Source organism: Oreochromis aureus, linkage group 9, assembly GCF_013358895.1.
Source record: "Oreochromis aureus strain Israel breed Guangdong linkage group 9, ZZ_aureus, whole genome shotgun sequence".
Lineage (NCBI taxonomy): Eukaryota > Metazoa > Chordata > Actinopteri > Cichliformes > Cichlidae > Oreochromis > Oreochromis aureus.
This window is the reverse complement of record NC_052950.1, coordinates 37,484,871-37,497,621: the sequence shown is the minus strand read 5'-3', so window position 1 is coordinate 37,497,621 and position 12,751 is coordinate 37,484,871. Positions and strand designations below refer to the sequence as shown.

The window sequence follows — 12,751 nt, the reverse complement described above, 5'->3', positions numbered from 1 at the left end:
GGTGCAATAAAACCTGGGGCCCACTCGAGACTAAGGAGCTTGGAAAGAAAAGCGTCTGGACTTCTTGAGTTGCTTGAAGATGTTTCACCTCTCATCCGAGAAGCTTCTTCAGTTCTAAGGGTCAATGGTGGAGAGTCCCAGATTTAAACCTAGTGGGAGTTTCCCCCCCAAAGGGGGACAAAGGACCCCCTGATGATCCTCTACCTAATCACATGAGCCAGGGTGTGAAAGCGGGTGTGGGTCCTAGAGAAACCTCTACATCGGAGAAACCAAAAAGCTACTTCACAAGCGCATGGCACAACATAGAAGAGCCACCTCCACAGGACAAGACTCAGCAGTTCATCTGCATCTAAAGGACAAAGGTCACTCTTTCGAGGATGCCAACGTTCACATTTTGGACAGAGAGGACAGATGGGTTTGAAAGAGGAGTGAAAGAGGCCATTTATGTCCACTGTGAGCGACCATCTTTGAACAGATGGTGGTGGTTTACAACACCAACTGTCTGCCATCTATAATCCAGTTTTGAGATCCCTTCCCAGACGCCTTAACGCCCACTCACATCCTGGGCCATCTGACCTCAGGAAATCACATGGTAGCATGGGGCCAGGTTTCACAATGAGCTCACCCAAAACTCTAGCTGATTAGGACCCACACCCGCTTTCACACCTTGGCTCATGTGATTAGATGACAAGGTACATCTTAAGGCCTGTTCACCAATTTCATCTTCATGCTAATAAGCTTTTGTGCTGCAGGGTAGCTTTAAATTTTAATTTGATAAGTTCTGTGACCTGCAGGTAAAAGAACCTTGGGAGGTGCTGGGCATGGATTTAATTGGACCACTCCCGGAAACACGTCTAGGGAACCGATATGTCCTGACAATGACCGATCTGTTTACTAAGTGGGTGATTGCAGAACCTCTTAAGTCCAAGACTGCAGCTGAGGTCTCTGCAATCATGACCTCTAAATTATACACGTTTGGCATGGTCAGGAAAATCATCACTGACCAAGGAAAGGAGTTTGTGAACCAGGTAAAACTTGTGAAAGTGTTATTCATGCCTTGATATGATATGATGTATTTAGGCCAAGTTTGCTCATGTCACTGCAGCTCAACAACAGCATTTTCAGCATGCTGAATATTAAACATGCTGTCTCCAGTACCACCCCCAGACCAACGGGCAGGTAAGCATTTGGATAACCTTGAGTCACTCATGTGAAATCAGTCATGCTTATTTATCTATTCTACAATAAAACTCAAAGGATGAGAGGACCAACCAGAACATTAAGCGTGCTCTCAGAAAGTACGTCAACCAGAACCATGATGACTGGCACGTACACCTTGCTGCTGCGGTGTATGGCATCAACACTGCAAAGCAGGTATTCCAGTATAGACATATTGTATTCCTTTTAAGATACTTTACAGTGTTGCATCGTTTTAAGAATGTGTTTTTAAACTTAAATTTAAAAAAATGAATTGACAAGTGCAAGAGAAAGTGAAATAATGGAGAGATTTTGTTTGATCAGCACTCCACCCGCCACAGTCCCTATTTCCTGCTCTTCCACCGACATCCACGTCTTCCTGCTGTGATGAACGCCTGTCCCATGGACGATGACTTTGAGGTTGCAAACCCTGAAGAGGACATCGACACAAGAGTTGAGGAGATGACAGTTCTGAATGAAACGGTCTGTACATTTGAAGGTGGCTGGCTGACAGGGAAAGGAGATTTGTTTAGGAAAAAAGGGAAAATGTGGTTGATAACATTCTCATTTTTATTGTGTATTCAACACTTTCTCAATCTGATTTTTGTGTCATTTTTTGTAGGTTCTTCGCAACATTGAGAGGGCACAGGACACCCAGAAGAAGACCTTTGGAACACAGAAAAGGAAGCAGGTAAGACAGTGTGTTGTTCAAGCAGGTGATGATGTTCTTTTGTCAGGTGATCCAAAGAGACGACACACTGGAGATGCATTATTGATCCAAAGCCAAGGACCGTACACTGTGGCCAGCATCACGCCAAAGGGGGTGGCCACTATTGTGAAGGGAGCAACTTGCCAGAAGGTAAACGTGTCCAGGCTGAGGAACTACCACAGTTCAAAAAGTAAGAGTATGACATGCAATAAGTAGTCGCAATTACATTTAGATTTAATGTTAAAAATGGTTTAAAGTTTGTATGTCATGCCACATATTTGCATATTATCAGATCCACCAACTGAGAGGAAGTTTCTCCTGGACCACTCATATGGGACTCCTGAATGGCAGATTGATCATCAGTATGCCAGTCCAGGAGCAAAGTGGCAGAAAGACTTGGACCCTCTTCAGTCCAGTCTGATGAGGCCCATTTCTGTGCAGTCACGTTAAACCTTTATAAGTCAAAGTCGTTGATGGTTATAGAATTGCTGAAGCATGAGAGTAATTCCAGCCTTATTTAGTATTTTCCCTTTCATTCTTTTTCTTTATTATTTTTATATAATATTTTGAAGCAAATTCACATGATGTGCTCTTTTCATTTAGCTCAAATATGTTTTGGACTAAAACCGACCTCCAGGAGAACTCCTAGTGAAGGAAGACAATATCTGCCTGACTTGGGAAGACTTTTGGAGCCTGGGTTTGGAACAGTCCATGGAATCTACTGTAAGTATGTCTTGTTACTTTAGCTAATGTACCACAAAGAAAATAGGATGTAATGCAAGATTTTAAGAATAGTGACTGAAACCGTATTCTGTTGCTTTTTGCTGTTTCTTTCAGATTGGGAATGCTTGTCTGAAGATTGTGGGGGAAGCTGCACAAAGACATGTAATCTGTTGTACTGGTACATTTTTTCTTTGTTAAAGCCATTAATGGTTGCTGTGTATTGATTTTGGGTTTTTGTGTGTGTGTGTGTTTCCTTTAGGGAAAAGATGTTCACATTGCTGACCTCTACGTCGTGGCCACCTGGAAGGATCCACAAGTCAACCTGCTGCGTTGCTTGCCGGTACGTTTTTCGTTGATTTTTCTCCTGTGTGTGCATTTTTACTAATTTGTACCAGGGTTCCCCATTTGTGGTTCCCCCACATGTTGGTTCATGATCTGATACCCGTTTTCATTTGTGACAGTTTTTGCTAACTCTTGTGTTATTGGTTATCACCGATTTCTTTTTGTTGTTTGTTTAATTTCTTTTGCCCTCTGTGGCCTGGCCTCGGTGGAGTTCTTTGTTACTGCGTACTAGCCAAGAAGTCATAATGAGCTGTGTTTTGTTTAATGTTGTTTAATTTAGTTCCTTAAATTACATTTATGAAATAAATCTACCTGTATCTATTGCTCATGTTCTTGAAATATGTTGTTTGTTTTCAGGATTGTTACAGTAAACCTGTCAAAATTATAAAGTAGTCCTGTGTAATTTGATATGGATATATACAAATGAGTGTAGTCAAATCTCAATTTAACAAATGGTTAACCTAAGAATACCCATTTAAAAATATTGTCAAACATTAATTTTGCAACACTGTTAATTTTGTGGTTACAAAGAAGAAAGTTAATTCAAGTGAAAGTGGCAAACCAAAAAAAATCTAATACAAAAATAGAAAGTAAAGCGATTTTAGGTGATGAGCCACATTGTCTTTAGTGCAAGAATATATCATATTTTATTATTAGAAAAACATTCGTAGAATATGTAGTAAAAATTAAAAATATCTGCTGTATTATGATGGTGCATTTTCAGCTTTCATATCAAAATATAGCCTATTGTGTATATAAATAAAAATTGTAATATGTCACGTGAAAATTAATGAGCCAGATTAAGTGTTTACTGACAATTGACAGTGATAGCGGAGATCATCATCACTATTCCAATCAATCCTCTCCACACAGACAAGCATAAACACACTCGACTATCACTAAATCAAATTTCACACGCATTTATAATGACGCTAATTCAGTTTACAATACGGATCATTCGCTCGGTCAGCAGGGTGCGGTATCCTTGTACACTGGGAGTAAACTGCCATTAAACAAAACAGAAGAAGAAGAAAACATCTGCACATGCGCAGTAAGGATCGGGGAGTCCTGATCCGTAACTATCTTTTTATTTTTCGTTTTTGTCTAAATTATATTGAAATGTTTCATTATTGGAAACATTTTAAGAGGAACTTATTATTGTTAACATCTTAACAGATACTCTGACCCGTAACTCTCGTAAAACGCTTCGACCGGAAGTAGACACCTTTCGCGCATGCGGGGTACTTATCGGGTTTCCGGTACGGATCGGGCAGTGACACTGCTTATACGCGAAACGGGAGTAAACCATTGAACTTAGAGGAGAGAGACGAACTAAAGTATCGATCATATACCACTACCAACGTTTGGATCGATATCTGCATCGATCTGCCCAGCAGTAAAATATCTCCACACGATTCTCCTCCATCTGGGCTTTCCCCCATCTCTGTAGTCCAAATGTAGTTTCAAAGTCACGTGACCGCACAGCAACGATTTAAAGCAGACCAGGCAGAAGGGGGCGGAGCAAAGTAGCAGAGTAGTCGAGCAGAAAGAGCTGCTTTTTTCATGAAGCGGGAGTGAAGTAGTGACCTTAGAGGAAAGAAAAAAACTGAAGTATCGATCATATACCACTACCAACGTTTGGATCGATACGTGCATCGATCTGCCCACCCTTGTCTCCTGGATCGTAGCTGAGATCAGCGTGAACCACGTGGGTCTCTGCTCCCTGATCTGTTTCCTGTGTTTGGAAAGAGTTCCAGCTTCATCACGGAGTTTCTCTCGGTTTGTGGGCTCATCTAAAGGTAAGCACCGAGCTAACTTTACTGTGAGTTCAGTTCATGTTGAGTTTAGCTCCTGAATGAGGTCTTCTGCTGCTCTCCTCGGTGTCTGTTCACAGTTTATTGTGAACACGTTGAGAGAAGAGTGAGAGAGTGTTTGGAGAAAAACACCAACTAATCATTAGCTCAGCATGCTGGGAGAAGTTGAGCGTTTGCTGGCAGAAAGTTGGAGCAGAAAAGTCTTTTAATTGTCCCTGCAGCTGTTTTTCTGCATGCACCAAACCTCTACAGCCTCATTTCTATTTAAGTGATAAAAGGAGTGCGTGTGTTAGCGCGCTGAAGCTGCAGCTGCTAGAACACAGTTGTTCATTATCTGCTCAGTCAATAACATTTATTCATTTCACAAACACATTACGCACGATCTGATGTCGTCGTTTTGGTGTTGTTCCCAGATCGTCATACTAAGGCTGTGTCCCAATTCAGGGTCTGCACGCTTGAAGTACGCATTTCAAGTGCGATTACGTCACCGCCACGCGACGACGGCTGTCCCAATTCAAAGTGCACTTCAAATGCATACTCCAAATGCGCCGTCGATTTCCCCAAATATCAAGCGTGGTCCGGTGCACGCTTCGTGGCCCCATATATCCCACAATCCATAGCGCGGCGGTGGGTGTGGATAATTTTGCCGCAAAATACGGCAGAAGGGAGCGGCCGAAGAGTGAACTGTCAAAAGTAAGTACTGAATATTATGTCACTTATTTATGTGCGAATGTTTAAGAACATTAAAACATTACTGTTGGCCACATGTCGGCAAAGTTATGTGACATTAGTGATGTTTGTACTTTCAGCGGTAACTTGGTTTTAAAGCCTCTACTTCTAAATATATATATAGTCGACCTTAATCTTACAGAGAATGTGATGATTTTATGGGTAATTAAAGTCAGTCATATATCCACAAACACAACAAGCTGAAAGTCAGTGATGCTGCTCGGTTTGCAGTCCTGAATATGACGGCACAAGCAGGATTCACTGCACTGTTAATGTTAGCTATGTTATATTGCTGCCTCTGCTCGATGGTGTCGAGCCAAACGGACTTTAACGTGTGTTTGAACGAGCTGACGGTTCACTCGTTAAGCTGAAAGAAAGATGCTTTAATCACAGGAGTCACACATGTGTCCACTGGACCATCTGGGAACTCTTCTTGTTTAGCACTTCGTAATAACACAAACACTAAATCCTCCTTCTCTTGTGCTGTTTTGTAGCAGTGTGTACACCTGAGACTGTCACCTGTCTGTCTGTCCTGCACTCTCTCTGTTTCTTTCTCTCTGATTGTGGAATAAAAGTATGAACATGTATTTATAAGTTACACTTGTGTTTGAATCCTGCAGCTTATCACACATTTGATTTCCATGTGTGACGACTGCAAGTGTCCAGAGTGAGGACAGACTGAGGGACCCACTGCTGCACATCATCTGTGAGGCTTTGCACCCCTGATGATCCACCAGGACAAACTCAGCAGTGTGTGAGGAAGAGGAGGAGGAAGAGCCAGCAGCAGCTGACAGATGGAGAGAATAGACAGACTGTTCCCTGTTTGTGAAGGACTGCTAGGAAAGTTTAACATAACTAATTGTCTGTCCTGAATCAGTCTTATTAGGTAATGTTCAAATAATGCTATCATCCCAGTGTTTTCAGTGTGGGAGAAAGTACTCAGGGCTTTCAAGTTACACACTATGAAAGGCAGCAACAAGTTTAATATCCAGAAACCTAAAGTATGTATCAGCAGCAGAATGGAGCTAAAAATAAATGTTTGTTTCAGTTCTATGAAGCTTTGAGTATTTTGGATTAGTAGCACTGCTGTGTTTGTTGCATCATATTGCTGTAATTGTTTATATGCTTTATATATTCTGAGGTAAGTTGATCTATAGTGTTACATCATATTCTATAAGGATGTTATGTGTTTGTAGACTTTCTGCCCAGTTTGACCCATTTAGCAGAAGTCAGCCTGTTTAAGGCTCTGATATCTATTCTGTATGACTTAAAGCAGTTATGACATGGTCTGATTTTCTCACCCAATAAAGGAATATTTCATATATCAGTCTGATCTTCATTCTATCAGAAACAGTTATCACAACTCGTACATTTTCTTTTTACACATATATGTAAGCATTGAGCCAAATTTAGTAATGCCAACATATTAAACGAACAATATTTGTCTCTTATATATAATACATCTGTATATACACTGTCAGAGATACTTGTCTTTGGGTGAAGATTTAAGGTGATAGGAAATATAAATAACTGCTACTTGCATCTTTGACCCAGAGTTCAAGCTCATATATATATATATATATATAATCTGACAATACATATAATATTGTCCATATTATATTTACATGACCACAGTGAGATGACTTTAGTCTCCTGAACAACATTAGCTAATTATTATTTACTAACTAATCTTGAAATGACTGTTCAGTACAGAAATGAAGCCCAACTATCATGTTTTACAGTCCTGTGGTCTCAACTAATCAAAGTGATGTCATGACAAAAATGAATGAACAACAAAACATTTTTTCTCCTTCATTTCTGTCACACAAAGCTGTGTGAAACATTTCTCGCGGTTAGTATCATGGTTGCTAGGCAACCTGAGCAGCGCGACGAAGGCTAGATCGTCCCATTTCACAAGCCTCTCACTTCCGCACTTCCCGTACTTGTAGTACGCACCGTACGTAGTACGCGTAGTGTGCGTACTTCAAGCGTGCAGACCCTGAATTGGGACACAGCCTAAATGTTGTTCATTGCAAGTGACCAATCAGAATGTTCTGACGTCATACTTTCGCGACTTCGGGACAAACCGCCGTAAAACAAAAAAACTGTACTTAAGGTGTGTCCCAATCAGGGGCGGATCTAGAGAAATTTTCTTAGGGTGGCATGAGGGTGGCAAAGAAATCAAATAGGGTGGCAAAATCAAAGCCATTTTTCCCCCCCAAACACATATGCAGGTGGTTACATATGGTTAAAATGATTCAAATGCAGTAAGTATACGCGTTATAGTCTATAACTTAATTATTGTCTGTAGCCCACATAATTACACACTTTAGTTACATAAAACATGTGAGTTTTGATGTTATGTACTGTATAGCCTGTATAATAAATAAATATGTAGCCAAATAAATATAAAATCCAGAAAGCTACACAACATGGGGCGGTTCATTTACAAACGCAAGTCTAACTTAAATTTCACACTGTTTTTTGTTAGAAAACAATCACATTTTTACAGCTTAAATTATAGAAAATGACAGAAATCTGCACTGTCATGAACATAAATTTAAACCCAATTTTTCATGATTTGTTGGATTAACCCACTGAGGTCTGAAATACAACCGGACATTTTTGACTACTTTTGAGTTTACGTTTGTATTTCACCCTCAGATTGTTTCATTTTATTTTTTTCCCCTTGCCTTGTTTGGTATCATTCTTTTCAGCTCAACTGAATTTAGTTGTTTTTTTCACTGACATACTGCATTAGTATTACTGATCTGAAATCACACAAAGAACTTAATCCTAGTAGTATTTTTTACTGTAAAAAACCCCCACAGACATGTTGAGTAAATTTTTATAACTTGAAATGCAAATATAAAATGTACATTTTGTAAACATATACAACTATTTATCTAAAAATGCAGCCAATACATCTGCCGTTTTTTTTTTTTTTTTTTCATTTTCTACAACCATTTAAAAATATTACTAAAACTAAAATGAGAGAACAGTCAGGTTTCGCAATAAGATGCCCCACAAATGATGTGTGCCAGTAAAAAAAAAGTTTGTCCACCAAAAGACAGAGGAGAGCAGCACAGGGATAAACCTGCAGGCCTGACAACAGCAGGTGTATCACTCCGCTGGCTTTCTACTTAGTGACAGTGTTTACGTTGCAAATGTGCCTTAGTGACATTTATTAGTGCCCTCACTGACACACAAAACAAAACGACTACACAACAGAACAACTACACAAGACAACACAACACACTAAGTATACACTCCACACTAAACGTCACAAATCTCCCACATCTAAAAACTCTCTCTCTCTCTCTCTCTCGCTCTGTCTCGCTGCCGTTACCGTCACTCCCAAAACTTTTCCCTCTTCCTAAACAACCAAATCCCACATGTTGACTTTTTTTTTTTTAATTGGTCGACATGGTGCATTTTCCACCGATAGGAAAGAGGTGGCATTTTTTCCTTTCTTTACTGTTTTCGCGCTGTCCTTAGAAAACGCTTAAAACACACACACACAAAAACATGACGACAGTATTTAGAAAAAAAGCGTGGCTTATATATATTATCATAACTCTGGATTTACTGGCCTGTAATTAAAATTAAAAAACTTGGAAGTCCGAACTTTCAATGTGGGCTGAAATAGAGACTTGGCGTGGCTGCAGCTTGTTGCTATGTCAGCTTAAAATAGTCATGTGATTTGGAGGTGCAGCGTGTCCGTGGACCACAGAGGGTTAATAACACTCACCTTCCTTCCATTTCCAGAGTGTAGCATCCAACCAGCTGTGCAAAATCCGAAATTCCTATGGTGTTGTTCAAAATGTGCTCTGGCACAATCATAAGCATCGCTTGCTACTGAAAACAAGAAAAAAGCCGGTCCTGCTATGGGCTGAACCATTTGTTAATGGTGGAGGGGGGGACACTATGCAATATATTCAGTTTTAGCATTTATTTTCACTGTTGACTGTAACACTCGCTCTCTCTCTCGCTCTCTCTCTATATATATCTATCTATCGATATCGATAGATATATATCTCTCTCTATCTCTCTCTATATATATATATCTATAGAGATATCTATATCTCTATAGATATAGATATCTCTAGAGATCTCTATAGATATCTCTAGAGATAGATATAGATAGAGATAGAGATATCTATAGATATCTCTATATCTATCGATATATATCTATCGATATAGATATAGATAGATAGATAGATAGATAGATATGTGTATATAATATTTTTTCACTAGAGCCAGTGAGAACACCAGACTCCGGGCAAATCGTTTTCAAACCCACCGCCGTCTTTCACTACTCAGGTTAAACATGATGTATAAGTCACTTAGATAACTGAAAAATGTTATTGTTTGGCTTTTTTTAGTATTTTATTTGTTCCTGGGTAAATCGGTTTTGCTGAGTTTAAAGTTATAGTTTTTACACAGCTGAATAAACGTCAAGCAAACAACTGATTATCAGAAGTGTGAGATGCTTGAGAACATACTCCGGTGTCTTGTTATATTTTAGATAGCAAGGAGCAGACGGCTGAGTTTATTAAACTCCACCGAAACAATCTGCAGATTTCATTAAAATTTAATAAACTATCATCTTGTCTTTATTTTTAGTTAGCACATACCTTAAACACTTAAAGCTGTAAGCTAATGATAGTTATATAAGAGCAGATGCATGCTCGTGCAATAAGCTGTACGTTTTACGTCCAATGGATGCATGATCTGATTAGTCGACTAATCGCAAAAATAATCTCTGACTAGTCGACTATCAAAATAATCGTTTGTGGCAGCCCTAGTCTGGGAACAACACCAACACGACGACATCAGATCATCTGACACGCACATTACAGACACGTGTCCTTTATCAGGCTGTAGGGCGGTAAGCTTTGATCTTTTTTTGTCTATAATTTGTCAAATGCTTCGTTCCCGGATGATTTAAAGTCATTTTGAGTCAACGTTCAAGTTGCAGTCAATAAATTGTTATTGATGGAGAGAATTTTTTTTAAAATAATTTTTTTAAAATCAGAGTGCATGTTAAGCATATTCTTAAATGTATCTTGATGCATACTCGTTCTCTTCATTTGGACTTTTGAGTGGGAGAAACTAGAGCTGGGCGATATGACCCAAAATTCATATCTCGATATTTTTTTAAAGCCATAAAGTAAGAACAAAAAGAGAGTTCTTAGTCAAAGCTGTGTCCCAGATGTCACACAGGCACTTTTATTAACATACAGCATAGATGTACATGAAAAAAACTACTCAAAAATAAATTATGAGCATTTATTAAATAATGATGCTCTATAAATGAAACTTTGTTTTGTGCATAACAAAGAGCTCACAATTGTGCAGTCAAAATGTAAACTAAAAGACGCTGAGCATAATAACATAGACAGATTTCACAGCTGCTCTGTTCCCAACTTCTACTGCGTGACTGACAGCCTGGAGTTTGAAATCCGCTTCGTAACCATCTCTATGCACAGGTGCCATTTATGGTCCCTACACACACAGTACGGTAATATGACGTTGAAGCACAGTACGTATCACTCCGCGAGGCTCCTCGGTAGCCGTAATGCTCCGACAATCCGTCAAGCGGTGCAGCTCCGTAGCTTACCAAAGTCGTACTAAAACATTTTTTGAGAGATTGCTGAGCGCCGTGTATCACATAAAATCGGTTCGCGGTCATCAAGCACAACCAGAATTCATAATTCATTTTGAGAAAATGAAAGGATTTCAGGTCGTGCGGTTAGGCGTTAGCGTGGTTAGCTCGTTAACACGTTGATGCCGTCCAGCCCCATGCATAGGGCGATGCGCAGTAACTTGTTAACGGAGATTTGCCGTGTCCATCTTGTCGCTGCCTGCAGGTGAAGCGATGGGGGAGGAGGGGGAGGGGGAGGCGAGGTCGAGTAACGTTGCATAGAGACAAAAGTGGACGAAAGAGAGGCAAACTTGCGGCGCCGCAACTATAATTATAACGTAACATAGACTATATCGACATAAAGGATATTGTCACATCTTATATCTCGTATAAAAATATATCGATGTTTTTAAAAAACTCGATATATCGCCCAGCTCTAGGAGAAACGTTTCGTCTCTCATCCAAGTGACTTCTACAGTCTCAGCTGACTGCAGGTTTCCCCAACCTTATGAACGGTACATTTGCATAATGACTGAAGCCAGCACCACTGAATGAATAATGGGCTGGGCTGGTCAGTTCCTTGATCATTAATATGCAAATGTCGTGACTATCGATCAGTGGTCACGAGTACCATAGTTTCAGTTACTGTTCCTAAAAGTAAAGAGGGCGTCCGTCTCCCAAATCCAAACTGTAAATATGATGGCTTTAAATTCAGTCCTGGGACACACGTCCCTCTCGTGTTCTTGTCTCACTGTGATGTTACAAAGATCTGTTTTTTGTCCCAGCTGATCAGCAGGAGGAGAAGAGTCTGACAGAGCAACAGGTGAACAATTTCAGCTGTTTGGACTCAGCTCAACTGCTACAGTGGAAAAAAATGTCATCAACACAAAAGGTGAAGAACATATCACTTTTATCAGAATCACAAAACTTTATTTATTCTCAAGGGGCAATTAACAAACAACCGAGAAGCATACGTTGAAGATAAGGACAATAAGAACAGGCAATAGAAGTGAAATAATAAATACACAGAATATACAGTTTTAAAATTACACACTTTTAAAAAGGAAAGTGACTGAAAGGTGAATAAATAACAGTAAGTGACAGTTTTTATTGAAACTGTGTGCACTTCATCAGCTGATGCTTGTTTGTCAAGATTGAAGAAGTTTCAAAAAGAGGCTTATTGACATTTTGTATGGTGATACCCAGGCGGTAACGAAATCCAGTTTCTCTCTTTTTTCCCCTTCTGTTTGCCTGTCCCATTTTTTTATTTATATATATGTATATGTATATGTATATGTATATATATATATATATATATATATATATATATATATATATGTGTGTGTGTGTGTGTGTGTGTGTGTGTATATATATATATATATATATATATATATATATATATATATATATATATATATATATATATATATATACACACACACACACATATATATATATATATATATATATATATATATATATATATATATATATATATATACACACACACACACACACACACACACACACACACACACACACACACACATATATATATATATATATATATATATATATATATATATACAC

The 12,751-nt window shown here is 39.1% G+C and overlaps 2 long non-coding RNA genes across 2 annotated transcripts in view; both read left to right on the top strand.

Moving 5' to 3' along the window:
- The first annotated feature begins 2,610 nt into the window (after positions 1–2,610).
- On the top strand, positions 2,611–3,259 carry LOC116326572. Its single transcript, XR_004199934.2, has 3 exons — positions 2,611–2,629; positions 2,744–2,791; positions 2,889–3,259. It is a non-coding gene; the product is annotated as an uncharacterized LOC116326572 (long non-coding RNA).
- Positions 3,260–4,710: 1,451 nt separating this feature from the next.
- The window catches only part of LOC120441790, a 17,347-nt gene continuing 9,306 nt past the window's right edge, over positions 4,711–12,751 (top strand). The window contains exons 1-2 of the long non-coding RNA XR_005614286.1: positions 4,711–4,770; positions 11,947–12,053. This is a non-coding gene — a long non-coding RNA (uncharacterized LOC120441790). The remainder of the gene's footprint in view (positions 4,771–11,946; positions 12,054–12,751) is intronic.